We start from the raw sequence: 12,489 nt of genomic DNA, 5'->3' as shown, positions 1-12,489 counted from the left end.
GTGAGTTGAATTTGAACTTTATCCTGAAAGCTATGGGAAGTTCTTGAAAGAGTTTTAAGTGAAAATGCATAATATGGATTTGCTTTTTAGAAAGATCATTTTGACAGTAATATTGAGGACAGATAGGAAGGTTGGGTAAATTGGAGGAAAAGAAGTTAGGAGACTATTGCAGTAATGCCTGATAGAAGTGATGAGTTTGAATTTAGGCAGTGATAGTGGCTGTGGAATTGAAATTGAGGGAGGATAGGGAGAGAGGGAGGGACTGATACAAATGATAAGAAGGGAGACTTAAGATAACCTGATGACTAATTGAGTGTAAGGGATGACTGAGAATGAGTAGACGAAGATTCCCAGACCTTGGCTTAGGTATCTAGAGATTCAGTGATGCCATTTGCTGAGAGACAGGCCAGGAGTGAAACAGAAAGATGTGCTGTTTGGGACTTAGTGAGTTCACATGTCTGTGAGACATCCAACAGAAATATCAGCAGTGATCTGGCCTGGAGGTTCAGATTTAGAAGTCACTAGCATAAAAACAGTAGCTGAAGCCCTGGGTTTGGATGAAGTCACTCAAGGAGAGTGTTCATTTGAAGAACAAACTTAGGGAACACCAATTTAACAGGTCATCAGAGGAAAAGGAACCCTTGAAGGATATTAAGAAGGAATGGCCAGAAAGGCAGAAGGAAAACATAAGGATAAGCACTATTTGGGAGATACCTATTATCTTCTAGTTAATGGCCCAGAATCTTTATATACATTACGTCATGGAATCCTTACAGCAACTCTAGAAGGTAGATATTTTCAAATAAAAAACTTAAGGTATGAGAAGTTATGTAACTTGACTAGAGTATGTTCAGCCTGTGGAGTCAGATGAAACCTCGGTTCAAATTCCACCTCTCAATAGCTATAGGATGTAACCAAATACTTCTTGTGAAGATTAGATGAGATAGCATAATAAAATGCTGGGCACAAATTATGTAAATGATGGGTATTATCCTTAGTAATAACCATAACCACATATCTCTATGTTAACTTGAGTTCTACCACCTATTCTTTAGCCCTTTGGCCCAAACATGAACTCCAAATTCTCATGGTGCTTAATGCACAACTAAGACCTAAGCCAGACAAAAGTATAATAATCAGCCTTTACTCAAGGTTTGGGCATAGCCAGATGAGAATGAACATAGAGAAACATAAAGCTAGATAATCTGAAAGTTTATCACTTCATTTTTAGGATCCCCTGCAAGGGTACTGCCTTCTTAACTAGCCCCTGGGAGAAACCATCTTTCCCATACCACCAGAGAGCATCCTCACAGAATCCATTTACCTGAAAGTCCAGCAAGAACATGATTCCAGAGGAAGTCAGCAGTTTTTGCTTAAGACCAAATCCCATCTTCCAAGATTCTATCACCTGTCAGAGGACCTGCCCCTCCCAGACAAGTGATACAGAGAATATGCACGTTCTTCAGAAAAGGTCATGTCTATCTCTAAGGGTATGGCCTTTTTATATGGCCTCAAGAGTAGAGCCTTAGAACACAAAATAAGTGTAACATTCAAATAAAGGTTATACACTTTTCATTATTCCTAGAAAAGATAAGACTTCTCATCTGAATTTTTCTTGATCACGACCCTTAGGTCTTCTTTTACTGAAACAGATGCACACAACAAGGTACTATAGCAAAAGGAACCTCTCAGACTGAAGGCAGGAGAAAGATTCTGTTGGTATAATTGAGAAAAAAAAAACCCACAGTATTTATGTTATCAAAATTAAAAGGTATAAGTAGATATGGAAATGAATAAATAATTGGTTAGTGTTCACTCATGTGTTTTTAATCCTCTAATATGATTAGATATTTCAAAGTATAGAGACTTTTGATCATGGCTTTAGTACAATTCATGATGGCAGTTCTTCAATTTTTTTCTTCACACCTGTTTCAAGGAATGTAGAGACATATTCTGCCCTAGGGCTTTAGTGTGTTCACCTCTAAGGTGAGGATCCTATGCAGATTTTTTGAGAGTTAGGAACACAGCTTCAGCAAGCTAGAGACTCCAAGTCATGGCCTATTTTCCCATTATAAAAGCTATCCTCATTAACCATTATTTTAGTCACCTGTAAAACATGGACAAGATAAAATGTGTTGTTTGATTTTATTTAATTGACCCATAGCATCCATTTTTCATGGGAATTATCCTCCTGAGGTTAAGAATTTTAAGGGTGGGCCGGATGCAGTGGCTCACGCCTGTAATCCCAGCACTTTGGGAGGCGTAGGCGGGTGGATCACAAGGTCAAGAGATCAAGACCACCCTGGCCAACATGGTGAAACCCCGTCTCTACTGAAAATACAAAAATTAGCTGGGCATGGTGGCGGGTGCCTGTAGTCCCAGCTCCTCGGGAGGCTGAGGCAGGAGAATCGCTTGAACCTGGGAGGCGGAGGTTGCAGTGAGCCGAGGTCATGCCACTGCACTCCAGCCTGGTGACAGTGAGACTCCATCTCAAAAAACAAAAAAAAAAAGAAAAGAAAAAAAAGAATTTTAATGGCATCCTTCAGGATGGCAATAGGTCTTCCCCCAGGTCTCCCCCCAACAACAATAAAGGATAGTTATGGTCAGGGTAGTATGGGAAATGCTGGGTTATACTGGGTTAATCAGATTTCTTTACTGCCAGACTTCTCAGAGACATAAGTTGTTAGCATACATTGTTAAGTTTCAGATGTATTTGACTACAAAATTCCTTTTTCTCAGAGTGTCTAAAAAGACTTTTGTGTCATGGATTATGCTTTTAAAAAACCCTGCTATTTGCCATTACTGTGATCATTACCAGGAGAGCATACTTCATTCAGAGAAAGTCACCTGAATGTTCTCTCACCATTGAAGCCACATTTACCTTCTCCAGTGAGTCTTCCTTATCACCTCTCTTCAACCCTCACTGACAGGGGAACGTTCTACATATGTCCATAGAAGCCTACACATACCCAGATCATAGTATATTTATTTCTTTAGTGATGTTTTTCTTTATTTGTCTCTTATAATAAATCAACACAACGCCCAACACACTGAGATACTCAAATATTTGTTGAATGGCTATCAAATGAATGATAAGTATTGGGATATATATACTTATATATAAGTATATATGTATACAATTGCAGTAATATGTAGTATTATACGTATGCATATGTGTATATATTCATATACATATATATATATATATTCAATCAAAGAATTTCCTAGTTACAGATATGTCCTAGGGTTCTTTGTAGGACACCAGCTTGTAGAAAAATTAAAAAAAAAAAGGACACCCCCCTTTGTTGACACACCCACTAGGCAAACATCTATTCCATATCCTTCTGTCCAGGCAAACTTAATCATTACCAAGAGCCCCTGTGAGTCAAACCATAGCTATATAATTCCACTGGATTGCTTCCATAAGGTTTTAACTCAAACATGACTAGAGGAAAGGAATCCTTAATTACAACTTTAAAATATGATCAAAAGCAACATTGAAGAAAAGTGTTTCCAGGGAAGAGCCGAGGATGACACCCAGTTTATAATAATTCATTTTCCCAAACCTCAGAGCATGTGATCAAAGCTGATATACATTATCTCAGTCTTGTTACCAGGGTGACTCTTTTTTTTTTAACTTTTTTTGAAGTTACTATTTGGATGAATAAATAGATGAGGATGTGCCAAGCCAGAGACAGTCACCAAGAGTCCTGAGTCCTGCGGCATGATCTGTAATCGTTTTTTTGTTTTTTTGTTTTTTGTTTTTTTTTAATAAAGAAGCTGTGGCCTTTGGCAGCTTGAGATATTATCATGCAGCTTAGGCCCTTTCGAATCATGATGGGAACATAACGTGTTAGAACTTGCAAGAAAAGGACAATGGAACCTCCTAATTACAGTTGGAGGAGGTTGCAATCAGATTAGGGTTATTAGGCAAATCAGTGTGATACAAGTACCCTTGACAACCTGTATGCTCAATGCTGGGATCATTCAGTTAATCTGGGCCAGGGATCTAAGAGATTCATAACCAGTAAGGCTTCAGATCAAACCCGTTAATCTTCCTTCCTACCACACCATCAGAGAAGGAAATAAAACCATGAAACTTCTAGTTCCTTCTTTTTCCTCCCATAAGGTGTGCTAACCCAGAAAGACTGAAAATTTGCTAAATTCCTTGGCATATTTGGATGATAGAGACAAAAACTTCCTATTCTAGAATCTGCGTAAAGAAGGAATATGCAATGTATTTTTCGGAGGACCTGGTGGTGTGGTGACACCACTCCCTAAAAATTCTAAACATTTTACAAAGTCCAGCTCAAACATCTTTTCATCTGTTTATAAAAGAGGAATTCTCCCCTTCCCCCAAGTTTACAGCTTAGAGAAAATACAGGGCAGGATTGGGACCAATCATTGGAAGGTGCAATGAGGTGGATTTTTGATTGAACTTAAGACTTTTCTAGCATTCAGAGTTAATGGTACCTACGATTTCATAAAATAGTAAGTGCTCCTACCTTTAATAATACTGTATAAGGGATGTACAAAGACATTTCTAAAGTTCCTTCCAATTCAAAGACATTGCTATTCTTGAAACATAATAAAGATTACAAATTGAAAAATATGCTAGCTGTTCTGACTAGCAAACCTGTGACCCCTCAGCTCTGTACCTCACCTTCTTTGATAAGTAATGGTTTCTTCTTCATTGGTTCTGAAGACCTGAGAGGAAGGAGAAGATGAAAAGTAGAAAAAACAAAACAAAACACCTTTTGAGCAATATAAACATCTTGAACTAAATATGCACCATTTTACATTTTTAACAGAAAATGTAAAAGTTGTTCTCTGTTTACAAAAGGAAGAATTATATTGGAATGAATATTCCTTGGTCACCCAAATTGTGAGATTCCTATAATAAGTAGAAAGCTGATTGGGAATCATCATTTTACTCCACTAAACCCCACAAAACCAATTTTATTTATTTATTTATTTATTTATTTACTTATTTGAGTCGGAGTTTCTCTCTGTCGCCCAGGCTGGAGTGCAGTGGCACCATCTCAGCTCACTGCAAGCTCTGCCTCCCAGGTTCACACCATTCTGCATCAGCCTCCCGAGTAGCTGGGACTACAGGTGCCCGCGACCACGCCCAACTAATTTTTTGTGTTTTTCGTAGAGATGGGTTTCACCGTGTTCGCCAGGATGGTCTCCATCTCCTGACCTCGTGGTCTGCCCGCCTCGGCCTCCTAAAGTGCTGGGATTACAGGTGTGAGCCACTGCGCCCAGCCACAAAACCGATTTTCAACTGTTCTTTAATAATCGTACTCTAAGAAGGGCCTAAAATGAATTTTAATCTGATGTTTTCCAATCGTGTTACTCATGTAACAGCACATATTATTTATAATATCAAAGAATAAGAATTTTTTTAAAACTGTAAATTGGCACCTGACTATTTTAGGCATGGGCTTAATTCTTTTAGTCTTTAAACCCTATACTAATATATAACTTGACTCTATCAATTATACTTTAATTTTTTTTTGGTTTTTTAACATTTATTTGACACCTATTATTTGCCACCATTGTGCTAGAAGCTTTTACATAATTCGTATTTAGATAGATAGCTTTTACATAATTTGTATCTGGATCAGCAAGTTAGCAGAGGAGATTAAATTATTAGTTTATAGGAGGACTTCAGAGAATTTATAAAGTTAAGCAGTGCATGTAATAGTATCTATAATAATTATAACTATCTAGATTTCATGTTGCAGTTTATATCTTTCTAACACTTATGTAAATTCCTGTAGTTTATTCTTTTTTTCTGTTTCATTGCTTTCTGTTCTTTTGTAATAGCTTACTAGCTTTAAGATATAATGTGTATACCATAACCTTTACTAATTTCTAACCTTTTTTTTTTGTTTATTTGCGACAGAGTGCCCAGGCTGGAGTGCAGTGGTGCCATCTTAGCTCACTGCAACCTCCGTCTCTCAGGTTTACACAATTCTCCTGCCTCAACCTCCCGAGTAGCTGGGATTACAGGCACCCACTACCACACCAGCTAATTTTTGTATTTTTTTAGTAGACACAGGGTTTCACTGTGTTGGCCAGGCTGGTCTCAAACTCCTGACCTCAAATGATCCGCCCGCATTAGCCTTCCAAAGTGTTGGGATTACAGGCATGAGCCACCGCACCTGGCTCTAACCTTATTTCAATAGTAAGAGAGAAACTTGATGCTAAAAAACAAAAAAAGACCTTAACTGTAAAACAAAAATTGACAACTCCCACAGTCCATTTTGCGCTAATATTTACATTTAAATATGTTTTTTAAGAACAGATGAAAATATTTTGAGGCAAAAAGAGAAAGACAAAGCTTGAGGAGAAAATAAAGGCATCTGAAAAATAATATAAGAAAAGTTGATGACATGCAGTATGTATATGAAGAAGGTGGAGAGTGTGGAGCCTGGATACTGAGTTTGGTTTGGTAAATATCAAGAGGGTACTTCAGGTCTTTTGAGAGAGGATGGGAAAAATTAAGAGACCAGCCAAGTTAATTTGGAAACAAGCCAGGTTTACATATAATAAGCTAAAGAACTGTCTGAGAGGATAGGTAATTCAAGAAGGTGGCAAAGGAAGGTTTGCTGGAAAAGGAGCAAAGATAAAGTAGACATGTCTGAAGTTTAGCTAAAGGGAAAAAATAACCTGTATATAGTCCTATGATACAAAACAAAGACAAGTGGCAGATAGCCTGTTAGTCAAAGATTCATGTTGTATTTCTGCATTCTGTCTTTTGATTACAGGCTAAGTGTGTGATTCACAAGGAAAACCACATTGAAAAAAAGTTAACCACACTGAAAAAATGTTAGTTCAATGTATACTAAATAATCTACTTTTATTTTGTATTTATTTATTTATTTTGAGACAGAGTCTCGCTCTGTGGCCCGGGCTGGAGTACAGTGGCCGGATCTCAGCTCACTGCAAGCTCCGCCTCCCGGGTTCACGCCATTCTCCTGCCTCAGCCTCCCGAGTAGCTGGGACTACAGGCGCCCGCCACCTCGCCCGGCTAGTTTTTTGTATTTTTTAGTAGAGACGAGGTTTCACCCTGTTAGCCAGGATGGTCTCGATCTCCTGACCTCGTGATCCGCCCGTCTCGGCCTCCCAAAGTGCTGGGATTACAGGCTTGAGCCACCGCGCCCGGCCGATAATCTACTTTTAAAACCAAATGTAATTATAGGAGGATCCAGTTAAAACAACATTTTAAAAAAATCATATGCAGAGAAGAAATAACACATTATATTTTAATTTAAAATATGACATCTTAAATTTTACCAAATGTTCGAAGTCTAAATGGAACTAGAGTTAGTGTAATGATGATCAGATTATTTGGTATTCATTTAAAATGTTACAAAACTTAAAATATCCAGTGGCTTTTCACGGCAGAATTTCTCTTATTGTTCTTTATAAAATGAAACTGCTGTTTTTACTCAGTGGATTTGAGTCATAATATAAATTAATTCATGACACTTTACTATAATTAGAGTATAATTAGTTAACCAAATAGAAAACTTCTATTATTACATGTAATAAAAAAACTTTCAAGTTGCTTTGTTTTTTTACTACTTTGTACCACCAACACAAGATATCTTCACTTTTCACTACTCTTTTTATGTTGTTTATTTTAAATAGCCAGTCAGGTTATTTTTATTACACCTGGTTAGATCAGATTGTATATTTAGGTAAATTAGTTATAATTGAGATTTCACAGATTACCAGAAATTCTGGTCATTTGTTAAAATTTAAAAATTAGTATATCTTATTTGCGTTTTAAAAGTCATATACATTTATATATATTGTGTGTTTTTAATAAAAAAGGGAAATATAAAACTCTGCTTATTCAGATACTCTGAAAATTTTAAGAATCTTAAATAAGTAAGAAAATAAACCATTTCTTAACCTTTTTTGAATCACAGATGTCCCTGAAAATCTGACGAAAGCTAGTTTCCTCTCCCTAGAGGAAGAAAAACACACATGTGTATATGCAAGTGAAATTTTGCCTACAATTTCACAAAGTTTATGGACTCTCTGAAGTCTGCCTATGGACCCACTAAAGGTCCATGAACTCTAGGTTAAGAACTTCTGCAATAAACCCACACTTTGTTTTGGCAAGATGAAAAACTTAACTGTTACAAAGTATGACTGTTTAAGCTTTCATTCTTTAGGGGCATGTATCTGAAAGGAATAATTTCTTTTTTAATCTCCTATTCCCTAAAAAAATTTGGCTCTGTTATCCCTCCTGTTTAGCCTTAAAATGAGGACCAATTTCCTTTGGGTCAAACCCCAAACTCTTAGTGTCTTGACTTTCTAAATGCTTGACAACTATAGACACTTTAATGAAATCCAAATGGGTGAAATTCAACACTTCATTCTGATGTTCTTTACAGATGTTCTTAATAAGAACACTGAAGAAGTCCTTAGAAACCTAACTTCACACATCAGCTAAGGGAAGAAATAATTCATTGGAAAATGAAGATAATAAGTAATTCCGGATAATAAGTATCTGTATCCTGTACCAGTCAATATTGTGCACTTACAACATAAACCTGTAATCAACTTTGTAGCGAAGTATGTGACACACAGGGTACAGTCTGCTGATGGACTCCTGGGTAGCAATAGTGTTACATCATAGTACCTTCTGATGTTGGATATTTAAATTCGGCTCAGAATAATTTTTCCCCACAAGAGCTTCATTTCTGCAAGTGACCATTTCTTTTTCAATAAACTCAGGAAGAAGAAGAAGCTGAAAAAATCACCTTCAGCTATCATAATATTAAAACAATTATTTAAATAGAAATGAAGATAATTACTTTAAACTTTATGAATGCTAGAGTTTTGTCAGTAGAATGAATGTCATAACACCATCTAGGTAGCTTAGGTTACCATAATCATTTTGTTCTTCTACTCCCTTATTTTCCAACAGTCGATAAAAGCTCACCTGATATCTGTCTTCAAAGCTCTGAATAGAACAGTTACGGCTTGGAAAATGATTTCCCTGAACATTCTTTGAGACCATCTGGAGAGAAGAGTTTGCACACTTAGATGGACATAAAAGTTTACATTAAACATGTTTACCAATGAATTCACAACTTTGAAGGTGAAAAATAATTCATCTGACAAGGTATTAGCGGTAAGAGCCCTTTTCTTAGAATTTTCAAGAGTGTTAGCTTTACAGGAATGTGTGGAAGTGAGACACATTAACCTTAAAGGGAAGATCAGAAAGAAAGGTACTCCAAATTTTGCATTAGATTAAGTCAGAGTTCTGAATTCTGATCCAGAACCTGTCACTCTTATTTCCTACAGAGCCTTAGGCAATTTACCTCACCCCACTGCTACTCCCCCAATCATCCCTTTCTTCACCCATGAAACAAAGATAATGCTGACCTACCTAATATAAGAAGGTTGTGTTAATTTAATGTCACGTGCAAAATATTCAACAATTTTAAAGCTATTTAGTTAAGTTTTAGTATTTGACAAATTTGTACCTGTGCCAAACAGATGGCTACAAAACAAGTGAGAAACTATCAATGTGCTTGCGCCTAACACCATCAGTAATTAGAATAACATTAGGTTAGAGGGAGACCAGAGGAAAATAGACGTATACAGAAAGACAGAGGAAGGCAAAGTTCTAGAATTGGCTTGTACCTTGGGAAAATCACTTGACTTTTTTGCACCTCAATTTCTTCATCCTCAAATGAAATAAAATCCTCTGTGTGGTCCATGTTAATATTCTGTTTATTTTTAAATTTCGTCTCTTTCTGGTAGAATGTAAGCTCCAAGGATGTAGAGACCCTGTGCCTCTGATGCACCAGAGTAATCCTAACATCCCCAAAGTAATCCTAATATCACAGAGTAGCTACTCATTAAAAATCTAATTATTAGATATTTCCTAAAGTCCTTTTCAGCTCTAATATCTGATTCTTTTTTGAAAACAGTTTATTATGTAAATTTCCAAGTATATGGGAGAATAGAGAGACTAATATGACAAACACCCCTCTATTTACCACTCAGCTTTTCCAAGTCTTAATTTCTATATTTGCTTCAGATATAATGAAGAAATAAAATACCATAAATACAACTGAAATCCCCCCTCAATGTGTACTGATCTCTAATTTCTTTCCTCTTTCTCTCCAAAGGTATCCAGTATGCAGACTCTGGTGCTTATTATTTCCAAGAACATCTTATACTTTCACTATAGCTTTATGAACTACATGTCTTCAAACTTTACATGAATGATAGGTACTTATCATTCTGTAATTTATTTTTTTCCCATACAACATTATGTGCTTGAGATTAATCCATGCTGATACATTTACTGCTAAACTGGTCATTTTAACTACTACATGGTGTTCTATTATGTGAGTATTGATGATTTATTTATCCATTCTCATGCTAGGGGACATTGTTTTTTTTTTTTTAGTTTTTCTCTATTACAAACAATATTTCAGAGAATATTCCTGCCCATGTATCTTTCTGCAGATGTGTTTCAGTTTCTCTAGTGGAATCACTGATTTAAAGGGATATGTATCTTTAATTTCACTGGTCTAGGCTAAATATCTGATTCACTTGCCCATATTCTTACTGAGATGGTTGGTCAAGTTATGTATTTATTTTTTCATTTTCTTTTTTTATTTTGCCCTGGGCAGGAAATGAATGTTAATCAAGTTGACGAGAGCATCATCTTTCTATTTCTAACCTTTTCTAGATTTAAAAAGATAGAAATAGGGCATAATTATTTTAGAAGTCAAGAAGGCTAACATAAAATAAGGAGCTTTCAGATGGATCTTGATCAGAACCACATAAAAATATGACCATGTCCTGTCATCGCATTATGAAATTTACAACACAGCACTGTCAATATGTGATGTTGCAAAAACACAGTGCCACATTGTAAACATTGCCGAGGTCTGTGAATAAATCCCTCTGAGAGCTTATGACTCTTTATGACCCAGTTCACGAAATAACTTTTAGAGTAGAGAAACACTGACTTTTTAGATCAAGATAATGGGAAATGTTAAATTCTGACTCATAACACCAACTGAACTACTCTTTTAATGCTGTCCTTAAATAGGCAACATGTCTATTAGTTTAATTTGGTGTTCCAAATGCTGGATCTTATGCAATTCCTTTAGCCTTGTATTTAAGATGATCTATTTGGAAAGATAGGTTATGGGAAAAGTTTCTTAGTCTCAGTCCCTGCAATTAAACAGCTTATGTTTCCTTAGTCAATAAATATTAAAATATAATAAAGAATATGAAAGTATTTATATTATCTACTTAATGTAGTTTTTTCTCCTATATTAATTTTCTTATTTAGATAAAAGATGTAGGGCATGAACAATGCAGTTTCACTGGGAGGTTTACCTTGGTAAAAAGACAGGAGCTATTACATTCTGTCTTGTCAATGATCCATGGATAATGGGTCAGCAGGGGATTTAAGAACTGTATCTTTCAGTTCTTGCCAGGGAGATACATCAATGTGCACTGATGTGAACTATAATATGACACACCTTGCAGAACCCTCAAATCCCTTCAGGCACTCTAAGCTGCCTTTATGAAGATAGGGGACTAAAGGTTGTCAGTTAAGGATGGTATTTTGTAAATAATTTCAGTAACAGAATGATTTCCCTATTTCTCCATATTAAATTCTAATGCATAAGAATTAATCCTCAGGTTAAAAAGTCCTTAGTTTTGTTTTGATTGTTTCTATTACATTAGCAGCAGATTTGTTTTAACTGGTAGGGTAAAACAGACCAAATACATGCATTGGTTTATACATACATTATTTTTTATATACATTGTTTATTGTTTATTGTATATATTTTTTATATACAATGTTTATATACATTGTTTATTGTTATTGTTAAGTGGGGGTCGAGGGAAGCAAGTTGAAAAATAGTATTACAGTAGATCCTATTTGTGTGTAATTGTCCAGATTAGTCGGGGTGGGAGCAGGTAATAAGAAACTTACCTTATATATTTATATACTGTTTGAATATTTTAAAATAAGTATGATTGTTTTTATAATCTAAAAAGTAAATTTACTTTTCAATGTAAAATATTACTTTCAATTAACAATCTTCCATGTGGTCTTTAAAATTTTAAGAAAGTTTTAAGAAATTAAATTAACAGTCTTCTGTAGGGTCTTTATAAATTTTAAGAAGTTTTAAGAAAGCAATATGATATGGTGTTCAAGTAGAAATCACATTTATTTTTATTGAGTTAATAAAAATTTTCAATGGGACACGAAGGGGTGATGCTGATTTTCTTGATATTTTCTAACTTTTGTGAAATCATCAATACTTTTCTGGAAATGTTCTTTTCCCAAAACCATATATCTTACAAGCTGGAGAGGACTTTATAAATTGTGTAGTGCAAATTCTCATTGTACAGATGAGAAACTGAGTCTCAGAGAAGTTAACTGTCTTGTCTATAAACAGTTTCAGAGCTTAAAAAAAT

This window comes from Rhinopithecus bieti, unplaced genomic scaffold (genome assembly GCF_001698545.2).
Source record: "Rhinopithecus bieti isolate Rb0 unplaced genomic scaffold, ASM169854v2 scaffold_73, whole genome shotgun sequence".
Lineage (NCBI taxonomy): Eukaryota > Metazoa > Chordata > Mammalia > Primates > Cercopithecidae > Rhinopithecus > Rhinopithecus bieti.
Note: the sequence above shows the minus strand (reverse complement) of the source record.